At 40.6% G+C, this 14354-nt stretch overlaps 1 pseudogene; it reads left to right on the forward strand.

Annotated features, from left to right (window-relative positions):
- Positions 1–331: 331 nt before the first annotated feature.
- LOC120019961 overlaps positions 332–14354 on the forward strand; it is a 129954-nt pseudogene continuing 115931 nt past the window's right edge.

Here is a 14354-nt window from a genome sequence, read left to right on the forward strand (position 1 = left end):
TCTTGCTGCTCAAGAGGGGGTGACGTTCCCAACTACCACTACGGACCGCTTGGTTGTGTACAGAGAGCCAGAATCTGGGTTACTAGTCTGCGGTGGGAGAATCCATGGCTTCAGGGAGGATGGCGCTGCAGTTCCCCTTCTGCCTTTCAATGCATGGGTCTCTACTTTATTGGCACGGGAGGCGCACGATGAGGGTCATGAAGGTGTGGCTGCAACCCTGCTGAAAATGAGGAGGAAAGCCTGGGTCATCCAAGGAAGAAAAATTTCCCAAAAAGTAGTGGATAACTGCCTTTTCTGCAAAAAGTCAAGAGCAAGAAGGTGCAAACAGGTAATGGCTGACTTACCTGCTGAAAGAGCCACACCTGCAGCTCCGTTCGATTTCACTACAGTCGACCTCTTCGGACCGTACCTTGTCAAAGATGATATCAAGAAACGGGTCTCAATGAAAGTGTGGGGTGTCGTCTTCAGCTGTATGGCCAGCAGGGCAATTCATGCAGACCTGGTCAACACAATGTCGACAGAGAGCTTCTTGATGGCTTACCAACGCTTTACTGCAATTAGAGGGCACCCAAGAAAGATCTGGTCCGACCCGGGGACAAACTTCATCGGCGCCAAACCTGTCCTAAGAGAGCTGTACCAGTTCCTGGATGCTCAGAATAGAACTTCAATAGAAGAGATGTCGGCTCAAAAAGGTCCCAAATGGGAGTGGACAATTCATCCTGCTGACTCACCTCACCGCAATGGGGCTGCTGAAGCCGCTGTTCGCATTCTCAAGAAGGCACTGCAGAGCCTGGGCAACAACACTGGCGTTAGCTACAGCGAGCTTCAGACAACACTACAACTTGCTGCAAACCTTGCCAACGAATGCCCAATAGATGCCAGGGTGCAGAGCCATGAAGAAAGCGTGCAGTATGTGTCACCCAACACACTTCTCCTGGGCCGGGCCTCTCCAAGCGGTGAGATCAGAACATTTGACTTTGCGAACTACCCTTACAAGAGACTCAGAGAGATGCAGAACCAGGTCAACAAATTCTGGAGGTCTTGGAGCCAGCTTGCCGGCCCAAACTTATTTCTGAGAAGTAAATGGCACACTTCATATCGCAACGTTGCTGTCGGAGATATTGTCTGGTTGTGTGACCAAAATGCAGTGAGGGGCCAATTCAAGCTAGGACGGGTGGTGAGCGTTAATCCAGATGCTAAGGGCATTGTTCGAGACGTGAACGTCAAAGTGGTCCAAAGCTCCTGCCTTCCTGTCACAAAACCCGCACTAAACCGGCCATTGGCCAAAGTCCTGAAAGAAGCTACGCAAACCACAGTCCTGCACAGAGATGTTCGACGCCTGGTTGTCTTGCTACCAGTTGAGGATCAAACTCGGAGCTGACCGGCAGTATGTAGGTGCTGATTTACGATCTTTCCATCGGTTCCCGTGGGAAGATTGAGTGGGAGGTGTGCTGACAAACTGCCTGGGAGCTCCTCAGTGGTGAAACTCCTCCTTCAATCAGTGGTGAACCAGGTGGAACAAATCTTCCAGGCAATCTGGGCGTGCCAACACCTGGCTCTGCTGTTGTCTTTAGACCGCAGTGAAAGGAGCATTTATAAAACCACAAGACCAAGGAAGCTTCATCTTTGTGATCAAGGTGACTGTGCAAGTCCAAGCCCTCTACAAAACTGTGAAAGACAGCCGGTAAGCGCCATATTGGCCATGTTTGGTTAGACTGACTTAAGCAGTGCACTGCTAATGATACTCTGGAAAACACAGACTCTTAACTCTTAACTTTGATGGGACTTTTGCAGTGGTATTTATAACTTCAAATGTTGTTTGTGGGGTATAAAGGAAAAGTAAGAAGAGCCAAATTCATTGGTGATAAAGAACTTGTTTGAAATGGTTAAAAGTAATTTAAACTTTGTAGAAATCTTAGTAAACCAAGTTCTTAATTTAGTAACAAATGTATAGTCTAAAAAATCTTTGGCTAAAAAATGTAAGATTTGTCTGCTTAAAACTACTGATTAGAAAATGTAATTTTTTACTACTAAAAATATTTTGAATATTTGGCTAAAATGCAAATTTAGATAAAAATATACTGATTCTGCTCATTTGATTAAAATGGTGGGTTTCTATTTTTGGAAAACATTTGCTTAAAAGTGGAAACCTTGTATTTCATAATGGCAGAAATGTGTTTATCTGGGTGAATGTGGATAATTTTGTGTATTTAATTAGGCTGTCAACTCAAATAATAACTTGTATTTGTCATCTTTTCTTTTTTGAGGTTTTTCACCTGTTTACTGCCAACCAAAGAATGGTAAATAAAAGACAAACAACTGATTCTATGGCTGTTTATTGAGTGAAATCCAGTTAAAATCTTCATGTGGAGGGAACTGTCCTTTTCAAGTGGGGAATTGCACAAGAAAGAGGTCAAAACTTGACAATCATTCCTAACTAAAGAGGCCCAAATCTAATTCTACATCCTGATTACAAACTGAAGAGGCCCTAGTTAAATTCTACATTTGTATTTGTTTTTATTATGGATCCCCATTACTCTTCCTGTGGTCCAGCAAAATGAAGGCAGTTCATACAATTTTAAAAACATAATACATTCACAAATTTCACGCCACATTATGTGTCTTCAGGCAAATACTCTACCACTACCACATATCTACAGTGCAAATTCCATGTGTACATGTGTGTATAGTGCACATGTTATTGTGTGGGCATGCATGTGTCTGTGCTTATGATTGTGTTACTTCACAGTCCCCGCTGTTCCATTTTTATCTGTTTTTTAAATCTGATTCTCCTGCTGCATCAGTTCCTTGATGTGGAATAGAGTTCCATGTAGTCATGGCTCTATGTAGTACTGTGTGCCTCCCATAGTCTGTTCTGGACTGGGGGACTGTGAAGAGACCTCTGGTGGCATGTCTTGTGGGGTATGCATGTCTTGTGGGGTATGCATGGGTGTCCAAGCTGTGCGCCAGCAGTTCAGACAGCTTGGTGCATTCAACATGTCAATACCTCTCACACATACAAGCAGTGATGAAGTCAATCTCTCCTCCACTTTGAGACAAGAGAGATTGACATGCATATTATTAATATTAGCTCTCTGTGTACATCCAAGGGCCAGCAGTGCTGCCCTGTTCTGAGGCAATTACAACTTTCCTAAGTCCTTTTTTGTGGCACCTGACCACACAACTGAACAGTAGTCCAGGTGCTACAAAACTAGGACCTGTAGGACCTGCCTTGTTAACAGCGCTGTTAAAAAAGGCAGAGCAGAGCTTTATTATGGACAGACTTCTCCCCATTTTAGCTACTGTTGTATCAATATATTTTGACCATGACAGTTTACAGTCCAGGGTTACTCCAAGCAGTTTTGTCATTTCAACTTGCTCAATATCCACATTATTTATTACAAGATTTAGTTGAGGTTTAGGGTTAAGTGAATGATTTGTCCCAAATATAATGCTTTTAGTTTTAGAAATATTTTGGGCTAATTTATTCCTTGCCACCCATTCTGAAACGAATTGCAGCTCTTTGTTAAGTGTTGCAGTCATTTCAGTCGCTGTAGTAGCTGACATGTATAGAGTTGATTCATCCGCATACATAAACTTTACTCAAAGCCAGATAGTAAAGTTTGAAAAAAGTAATGGGCCTAGACAGCTTCCCTGGGGAATTCCTGATTCTTCCTGGATTATGTTGAAAAGGCTTCCATTAAAAAACACCCTCTGAGTTCTGTTAGACAGGAAACTCTTTATCCACAATATAAATCACATCATCATTACAAACTAAAGCAGCCCAAGTCAAAATTACATCATTACAAACTAAAAAAGGACCATTCTAATTCTAAGTCATCATTACAAACTAAAGAGGCCCAAGTCTAATTCTAAATCATCATTACAAACTAAAGCGGCCCCCCAAGTCTAATTCTAAATCATCATTACAAACTAAAGTGGCCGATGTCTAATTCTAAATCACCATTACAAACAGAAGCAGATCAAGTCTAATTCTAAATCACCATTACAAACAGAAGCAGATCAAGTCTAATTCTACATCATCATTATAAATTAAATAAGCCCAAGTCTAATTCTACATAAGCATTACAAACTAATGTTGGCAAAGTCTAATTCTACATCACATCCTCATTACAAGATAATGTTGCCCAAGTCTAATTCTACATCACATCATCATTAGAAACTAATCCGTCCCAAGTCTAATTCTAAGTCAAATTATCACGACAAACTAAAGAGGCCCAAGTCTAATTCTACATCACATCATCATTACAAACTAATGTTGCCCAAGTCTAATTCTACATTACATCATCACGACAAACTAAAGCGTCCCCCAAGTCTAATTCTAAGTCATCATTACATACCTTAAGGGAACTCTGAGACGGGAGCCGTATGGTTAGTGAAGAAAGTCCCATTGCAAATGTACGGTCCCTTACCTGACGTCTTAATACGTCGCAGAAAATCGCGGACGGCGTCGGGCCGTGGGCGGCGGAGAGCTCTTTCAGGAAGTCACTCAAAAAAACGTTTCGGAATTTCGGTTTCCGTTTTATAAAAATGACAAATTTTTGACTTTTTTCTGCATTCTCGAAAATTCCCACAAGAGGGAAAATAAATCATATTGCAGGCGCACGAGCACGTGGCAAACGAGCGCGGCCTTTTCTCCTAAACTGAAAATATTTCGAAGACGAAACTCGGCGAGCGTAGGTTTGGAGTAATGGGCAGTTGGCCCCGAACAAGATGGCGTCGAGACCTCGGCGCTTTTTGAGTTATGGCCATTTTTCTGGGATTAAAGGGTTAAAACGCAAGTAGGGTGCTAATTTGACCGCTTCATGTCAAAGTACATAAGCATACGGTGTCAGGAAAAAAAGAACCAGCCATTTATCTATCGTAATTTAAGAGAAATCGTACATTGACCGTTTGGTGATGTTCACAAAGAGGATTTTTTTTTTCAAAAAAATCACAGATCCAGTTGCAGTGTGTTCAGACGTACATTTTTAAAGTGGGTCTCGAAGCTCTGCGAGAATCCTGTGATTTTATATGATTTTATGAAATAACACACACTCATTTAACCCTCTTTAAATAAGTCAGTTCTTAACATAAAGACTTAAAACTCAATATTATATAAGAGCCTACACCAAGGAGGGTATGTGTTCAATTTCAGCTTCCTATGTCAACTGGAAGTACCTTAAAATGGTGCCACAGGGTCAGGTTTGAAGGGTAATAAAGGTCAGATCTTTTCAAAACTTCACTTGTGTGATTAGACAACCCTCATGAACTGTAATCAGTCATTTTTCCCAACAGATGTCAAAGAAAAGCTCTCTCACACAAACACACACACACACAAAAAGGAAGGATGGAGTGAAAAAGTACGGTGCTTAAAGACACACAAAGCCTGCAATGGCATGACTATTATCTCCAGGCCGTGCCGAGTTCAACGAGATGCCCCGCTTGACCGTAGCTCGCTCGGTCTGAGCGCAGCGACCGTTACAAGAAAATGGACCCAAATGACCTTTTGACCTCATGTCAATTTTATTTGCTTTTGGGAGACAGAGAGAGAACCGTTAAGGTTAGAAGCACAATTTCACCTCAGGAATGTTCTTAAGGTCCTCCCGATCTGTGCAAGCCTAACCTTGACCTTGTGGCATTAACCCTTAACAGTTAAAAGCTGGTGTTTACATCAAACAATTTACAATGACATGTCGCCCCATAGGAATACATTGACTGCACCTCTCAATTCAACCTGAAGCCTATGTGGGTTATGAATGTCTTATGAACCTGTCTTTGATGTCAGTCCATCAGGCCACCACGAGGTCTACCTGTGTCGATTCTAAGCTTCCTGGAGCAACCGGAAGTGATTAAATTCACCCTAAAAGTGTTTTGATTTACATAGCCTGCAATTGTGAAAATCACTGCATTCAAACATGTGTAGATCAGTCAATTTTTAACATACAGACTTAAAACTCAGGATTCTGTAACAGCATACTCCATTCAAGATATGTGTTTATTTATAGCTTCCTGTGACAACCGGAAGTGCCTTAAGATGGTGTCATAGATGCAGTATTGAAGGGTTAAAACGTCAGAACTTTTCAAAACTTCATATGTGATTAGACAACCCTCATGAAGTGTAAATCAGTCATTTTTCCCAAAAGATGTCAAAGAAAAGCTCTCAAACACACACACACAGCAGGGATGGAGTGAAAAAGTACGGTGCTTAAAGACACACAAAGCCTGCAATGGCATGACTATTATCTCCAGGCCGTGCCGAGTTCAACGAGATGCCCCGCTTGACCATAGCTCGCTCGGTCTGAGCGCAGCGACCGTTACAAGAAAATGGACCCAAATGACCTTTTGACCTCATGTCAATTTTATTTGCTTTTGGGAGACAGAGAGAGAACCGTTAAGGTTAGAAGCACAATTTGACCTCAGGAATGTTCTTAAGGTCCTCCCGATCTGTGCAAGCCTAACCTTGACCTTGTGGCATTAACCCTTAACAGTTAAAAGCTGGTGTTTACATCAAACAATTTACAATGACATGTCGCCCCATAGGAATACATTGACTGCACCTCTCAATTCAACCTGAAGCCTATGTGGGTTATGAATGTCTTATGAACCTGTCTTTGATGTCAGTCCATCAGGCCACCATGAGGTCTACCTGTGTCGATTCTAAGCTTCCTGGAGCAACCGGAAGTGGTTAAATCACCCTAAAAGTGTTTGCCATAGCCAACCTGCAGTTTGAGAGAAATAGTGCATTCAGCCCTATGTAAATCAGTCAATTTTTAACATACAGACTTAAAACTCAGGATTCTGTAACAGCCTACTCCAGTGATGATATGTGTTTATTTATAGCTTCCTGTGACAACCGGAAGTGCCATAACTGGTGTCAAATGGGCTGTTTCGAAGGGTTAAAAATGTCAAATCTTTCCAAAACTTCATATATGTGAATAGACAACCCTCATGAACTGTAAATCAGTCCTTCATCCCATCAGATTTCAAAAATAAAAAATACACACCGACACAGAAATGATGGAGGGACACACTGAGGGGCTAAGAGGCAGACAGTGCCTACAGTAGTTACTTTTGTTCCAACTTTTAAAGAACCGTCAGACCTAGAGTTCTGAAAATTTACAAACCTGTTCTAGACCTCAGGTCGATTGTGCACGGTGAATTATATGGCTCTAGAAGGTTCTCGGATCGATAAAAAACCTCGTGTATTTGCCATGTTTTCAATTCATTTTGACCTCAACGAAACGGACGACATTTAGAAAAGTCCCAGAGTCTCAAGACTAGGTGCGTTGAAACCGGCTCGGCCCATAGAGACAGACCCCAACGAGCCTGTTTGATTGCTCATTCAAGGACCCCGTAGCAAGGCAATGAAAAAAGTGGAATTTCAGCACCAATTAGGGTTTTGCTCGGGCACCGAATGACCTATCGGGCCGAAACTTGGGATTCGAGGTCGCTTCACATAGGGCTAAACATAATGTGTGAACTGGACCCGCAGCTAGAACATAACTACGTATTATTTGTTTTATTATGGTTTAAATGGAAGGCGCTGTGAATTTTGGGCCTGCTCTGAAATATGTTATAGTTGGCTTCTAAAGGAGTTGGAAAAAGTGAGTTTGGAGTCAGATGGTATCAGTTTGGTGTCTGAAAATATCTATTTGACTGATGGACACTGACTTGCTCGTTGACTTTTGTACATTTGCAATATGTTTCAACGGGGAGGTACCATGAGGAAAAAGCGACATGATGAAATTTCACGAAACGAGCGATGGAGAGGAACCACTATCACTGCCCGGCCATCCTGAGGTCATCAGACCGTTGACTTTTGCATTTCTAAAGTATTTAAGAGAATGTACGTTACATTTGCAATATGATTCAACATCACATCATATTGCAAATGCACGTTAGATTTGCAATATGATGTGATGTTGAATCATATTGCAAATGTAACGTGCATTCTTTAAATACTTTAGAAATACAAAAGTCAACGTCCTGATGACCTCAGGATGGCCGGGCAGTGATAGTGGTTCCTCTCCAACGCTCGTTGCGTGAAATTTCATCATGTCGATTTTGGTGATGGTACCCCCGCGTTGAAACATATTGCAAATGTACAAAAGTCGACTAGCAAGTCAACTAGCAAGTGTCAACAAAAGTCAACTAGCAAGTGTCCATCAGTCAATTGGATATTTTCAGACACCAAACTGATACCATCTGACTCCAAACTCACTTTTTACAACTCCTTTAGAAGCAAACTATCACATATTTCAGAGCAGGCCCAAAATTCACAGCGCCTTCCATGAATGCACCAAAATAGCATTCTGAAATCACCACTAAAATGACATCGCCATATTCTCCAGGCCGTGCCGAGTTCAACGGGATGCCCCGCTTGACCGTAGCTCGCTCGGTCTGAGCGCAGCGACCGTTACAAGAGAACGGACACAAATGACCTTTTGACCTCAATGTCAATTTTCTTTGATTTTGGGACACAGAGAGAGAACCGTTAATGTTAGATGCACAATTTCACCTCAGGAACAATCCTAAGGTCCTCCCGATCTGTGCAAGCCTAACCTTGACCTTGTGGCATTAACCCTTCACAGTTAAAAGTAGGTGTTTACATCAAACAGTTTACAATGACATTTTGCCCCATAGGAATACATTGAGTGCACCTCTAAATTCAACCTGAAGCCTATGTGGGTTATGAATGTCTTATGATCCTGTCTTTGATGACAGTCCATCAGGCTACTATGAGGTCTACCTGTGTTGATTTTAAGCTACCTGGAGCAACCGGAAGTGGTTAAAATCACCCTAAAAAGTGTCCAGATATACATGACTTGCAATTTTGAAAATCACTGCATTCAACCCTATGTAGATCAGTCAATTCTTAACGTATAGACTTAAAACTTAGGATTCTGTAACAACATACCCCAGTCAAGATATGTGTTTACCTATAGCTTCCTGTGCCAACCGGAAGTGCCTTAAAATGGTGTCATGGTGCTGTTTCGAAGGGTTAAAAAGGTCAGAACTTTTCAAAACTTCATTTGTGTGATTAGACAAGCCTCATGAACTGTAAATCAGTCATTTCTCTAAGCAGATGTCAAAGGAAAGCTCTCTCTCACACAAAAACACACACACAAAGCAATGATGGAGTGAAAAAGTACGGTGCTTAAAGACACACAAAGCCGGCAATGGCATTCCCATTATCCCTAGGCCGTGCCGAGTTCAACGAGATGCCCCGCTTGACCGTAGCTCACTCGGTCTGAGCGCAGCGACCGTTACAAGAGAACGGACACGAATGACCTTTTGACCTCAATGTCAATTTTATTTGCTTTTGGGAGACAGAGAGAGAACCGTTAAGGTTAGAAACACAATTTCACCTCAGGAATGTTCTTAAGGTCCTCCCGATCTGTGCAAGCCTATCCTTGAGCTTGTGGCATTAACCCTTCACAGTTAAAAGAAGGTGTTTACATCAAACAGTTTACAATGACATTTCGCCCCATAGGAATACATTGACTGCTCCCCTAAATTCAACCTGAAGCCTATGTGGGTTATGAATGTCTTATGAACCTGTCTTTGATGACAGTCCATTAGGCCACCATGAGGTCTACCTGTGTCGATTCTAAGCTTCCTGGAGCAACCGGAAGTGGTTAAAATCACCCTAAAAGTGTTTGCAATAAGCACCCTGCAATTTGAGAGAAATAGTGCATTCAGCCCTATGTAAATCAGTCAATTTTTAACATATAGACTTAAAACTCAGGATTCTGTAACAGCATACTCCAGTGAGTATATGTCTTTACTTTCAGCTTCCTGTGCCAACCGGAAGTGCCATAATTGGTGTCAAATGGGCTGTTTTGAAGGGTTAAAAATGTCAAATCTTTCCAAAACTTCATAATTGTGATTAGGCAACCCTCCTGAACTGTAAATCAGTCATTAGTCCCATCAGATTTCAAAGAAAAATTTACACACCCAAACAGAAATGATGGAGGGACACACTGAGGGGCTAAGAGGCAGACAGTGCCTGTAGTAGTTACTTTTGTTCCAACTTTTAAAGAACCGTCAGACTTAGAGTTCTGAAACTTTACAAACCTGTTCTAGACCTCAGGTCGATTGTGCACGGTGAGTTATGTGGCTCTAGAAGGTTCTCAGACTGATAAACAGCCTCGTGTATTTGCTATGTTTTCAATTCATTTTCAGCTCAACGAAACGGACGACATTTAGAAAAGTCCCAGAGTCTCAAGACTAGGTGCATTGAAACCGGCTCGGCCCATAGAGTCAGACCCCAACGAGCCTGTTTGATTGCTCATTCAAGGACCCCGTAGCAAGGCAATGAAAAAAGTGGATTTTCAGCACCAATTAAGGTATTGCTCGGGCACCGAATGACCTATCGAGCCGAAACTTAGGATTCGAGGTCGCCTCACATAGGGCTAAACATAATGTGAGAACTGGACCCGCAGCTAGAACATAACTACGTATTATTTGTTTTATTATGGTTTAAATGGAAGGCGCTGTGAATTTTGGGCCTGCTCTGAAATATGTTATAGTTGGCTTCTAAAGGAGTTGGAAAAAGTGAGTTTAGTGTCAGATGGTATCAGTTTGGTGTCTGACAATATCCAATTGACTGATGGACACTGACTTGCTAGTTGACTTTTGTGCATTTGCAATATGTTTCAACGGGGGGGTACCATCACCAAAATCGACATGATGAAATTACCACGCAACGAACGATGGAGAGGAACCACTAACACTGCCCGGCCATCCTGAGGTCATCAGGACGTTCAATTTTGTATTTCTAAAGTATTTAAAGAATGCACGTTACATTTGCAATATGATTCAACACATCATATTGCAAATGTAACACTGTGTGTTATGTTTGCAATATGATTCAACACATCCTATTACAAATGTAACACTGTGTGTTATGTTTGCAATATGATTCAACACATCATATTGCAAATGTAACACTGTGTGTTATGTTTGCAATATGATTCAACACATCATATTACAAATGTAACACTGTGTGTTATGTTTGCAATATGATTCAACACATCATATTGCAAATGTAACACTGTGTGTTTGCAATATGATTCAACAGTGTGTTATGTTTGCAATATGATGTGATGTTTTTCACTGTTGAATCATATGCAAATGTAACGTGCATTCTTTAAATAAACCCTATGTGGGTTATGAATGTCTTATGAACCTGTCTTCAATGACAATCCATCAAGCCACTATGAGGTCTACCTGTGTTGATTCTAAGCTTCCTGGAGCAACCGGAAGTGATAAAATCACCCTAAAAGTGTTTTACCCAACCAGCAGTTTGTGATATATAGTGCATTCAACCCTGTGTAAATCAGTCAGTTCTTAACGTATAGACTTAAAACTCAGGATTCTGTAAAAGCATACCCCGATCAGGATAGGTCTTTATTTATAGCTTCCTGTGCCAACCGGAAGTGCCTTAAAATGGGGTCATAGGTGCTGTTTCAAAGGGTTAAAAAAGTCAGATCTCTCCAAAACTTTAAGTGTGTGATTAGGCAACCTTCATGCACTGTAAATCAGTCATTTCTCTAAACAGATGTCAAAGAAAAGCTCACATACACACACACACAGACACACACAGCAAGGATGGTGCTTAAAGACACACAGAGCCTTAAATGCTTTTAGGGGGGATCCAGACTTCCATACCCGCTCTGGGAGCACTATTCTACGGACAAAAATCAATGTGTGCTGGCCTGAGTGATTTATGGAGGTTTTCAAAAAAAGTCAGAAAATATTCTATGTTTTTTCTTCTGGAATTTTTGTTTTGTTTTTTCTTCTCGAGTCAATGGGGGTCCGGCCTGAGTGATTTAAGGAGGTTTCCAAAAAAAGTCAAAAAATATTCTATGTTTTGGGTTACCAGGCGTCATTTTTCAAAACGGTTTTAAATGCTTCATTTTGGCCTTTTAAAAACAAAATGTTATTTTCGACTATGAAATCCAAAAAGCACTTTTTTAAAAGGGGTTGATAAGTTTTTTCTAATTTATTCACATTTTTGACTTCATATTAAATCAGATTGCAAATGCACAAAACATATTCCTTAAGTACAAGTAAACATTTCAAAAAAAATTATGATAAAAAAATGTGACTAAAGTATCTTCATACAGTTCTTATACATGTGTAATTGACCTAAAAATCGAAAGAATTTCAAAAAACGGTCCAGAAAGCACTTTTTTAAAGGAGGTTATACGTTTTTTCCAAATTTTTGACATTTTTGACTTTTGACTTTTGACTTCCTATGAAATCACATTGCAAATGCACAAAACATATTCCTTAAGTTCAAATAAACATTTACAAAAAATTATGATAATAAAATGTGACTAATGTATTTTCATACAGTTCTTATACATGTGTAATTGACCTAAAAATCGAAAGAATTTCGAAAAACGGTCCAGAAAGCACTTTTTTAAAGGGGGTGATACGTTTTTTCCAAATTTTTGACATTTTTGACTTTTGACTTTTGACTTCCTATGAATTCACATTCCAAATGCACAAAACATATTTCTTAAGTACAAATAAAAATTTCAAAAAAATTATGTTAATAAAATTTGACAAAAGTATTTTCATACAGTTCTTACACATGTGTAATTGACATAAAACTCGAAAGAATTTCGAAAAACGGTCCAGAAAGCACTTTTTTTAAGGGGGTGATACGTTTTTTCCAAATTTTTGACATTTTTGACTTTTGACTTTTGACTTCCTATGAAATCACATTCCAAATGCACAAAACATATTTCTTAAGTACAAATAAAAATTTCAAAAAAATTATGTTAATAAAATTTGACAAAAGTATTTTCATACAGTTCTTACACATGTGTAATTGACATAAAACTCGAAAGAATTTCGAAAAACGGTCCAGAAAGCACTTTTTTAAGGGGGTGATAAGTTTTTGCCAAAACTTTCAAAATCTCAAAATTTTACTCTTGGGTCTTGACTTGCGTTACATAAAGCCTATGAAAAATTTAGATAGAACAAACTCGCCCACTATAGGAATTTTGGAGTGTTACACAGCTCATTTGCAGCATGGCATTTGCCATCAACTTTGGATGAAACACCGCCAGAAGTAGTGTATTTGTCCATCGTGTATATGCTGCGCTCGGTGCCAATAAGTTGCCATGTTATTTTGTACAATTGGGGGGGGACTTCCCTTACAAACTAAAGCGCCCCCCCCAAGTCTAATTCTAAGTCATCATTACAAACTAAACCGGTCTAATTCTACATCACCATTACAAATTAAATCTGCCCAAGTCTAATTCTACATCATCATTACAAACTAAGGCTGCCCAAGTCCAATTCTCCATTACACCAATATTACAGACTACAGCAGCCCAAGTCTAATACTACGTCACATAATCAACACAAACTAAGGGGGCCCAAGTCTAATTCTACATCACATCCTCATTACAAACTAAAGCATCCCAAGTCTAATACTGACTCCCTTTTTCTCTCCAGACCCTGAGGGACTTAGATGGTCATGAGGAGAGGAATGCCCAGGTCCAGTTGGAGAAGGCCAAGGTAGTCCCCAATCTAACTACCTCGATCCCTTGTTTCTATCTCCTTCCTTACTTGGTCTCAGAGCATTTCATATTATTCTGTACGTAAATCTGAGACACTAAATCTGGTATTCTATGTATTAATTTGTGGATGTCCATTATCCATTTCGTATGATATGTTGCGAATTGCAAAACCTACAGTATGTTACGTATTTGAAAGATGTATGCTATGTTTTGAATTACAATTTGTTTAGTCTAATGTTAGCTAGCTGGCTAACGTTAGCTTGGCTAGGAGTTAAGTTTAGGAGTTAGGTTAAAGGGTTAAGGTTAGGGGAAGGGTTAGCTAAAAGGTTTAAGGTCAGTGTTAGGGGAAGGGTTAGCTAACATGCTAAGTACTTGGAAAGTAGCCAAAAATTTGTAACTAGTTGAACAGTTATTAGCTAAATTAGCTAAAATGCTAAAGTTTCCCATGATGAAATTCAAATACGCAATCTTTGGGTTGCTAGATGTTCACCTTATTCGCCCAGCCATCCACCCCAGCCATCCACCCCAGCCATCCACCCCAGCCATCCACCCCACCCACTCATCCACCCCACCCATCCACCCCACCCATCCACCCCACCCACCCATCCACCCACCCCACCCATCCACCCCACCCATCCACCCCACCCACCCATCCACCCCACCCATCCACCCCACCCCACCCATCCACCCCACCCACCCCACCCATCCAATCCGACCAACCACCATTCTTTCCCTTTTTTATTAATAAAGGTATATGTAACCAGATCAAACGTAACATATCATACTCATTTGAATATACCTGATTTACTT

Source organism: Salvelinus namaycush, chromosome 25, assembly GCF_016432855.1.
Source record: "Salvelinus namaycush isolate Seneca chromosome 25, SaNama_1.0, whole genome shotgun sequence".
Taxonomy (NCBI): Eukaryota; Metazoa; Chordata; class Actinopteri; order Salmoniformes; family Salmonidae; genus Salvelinus; species Salvelinus namaycush.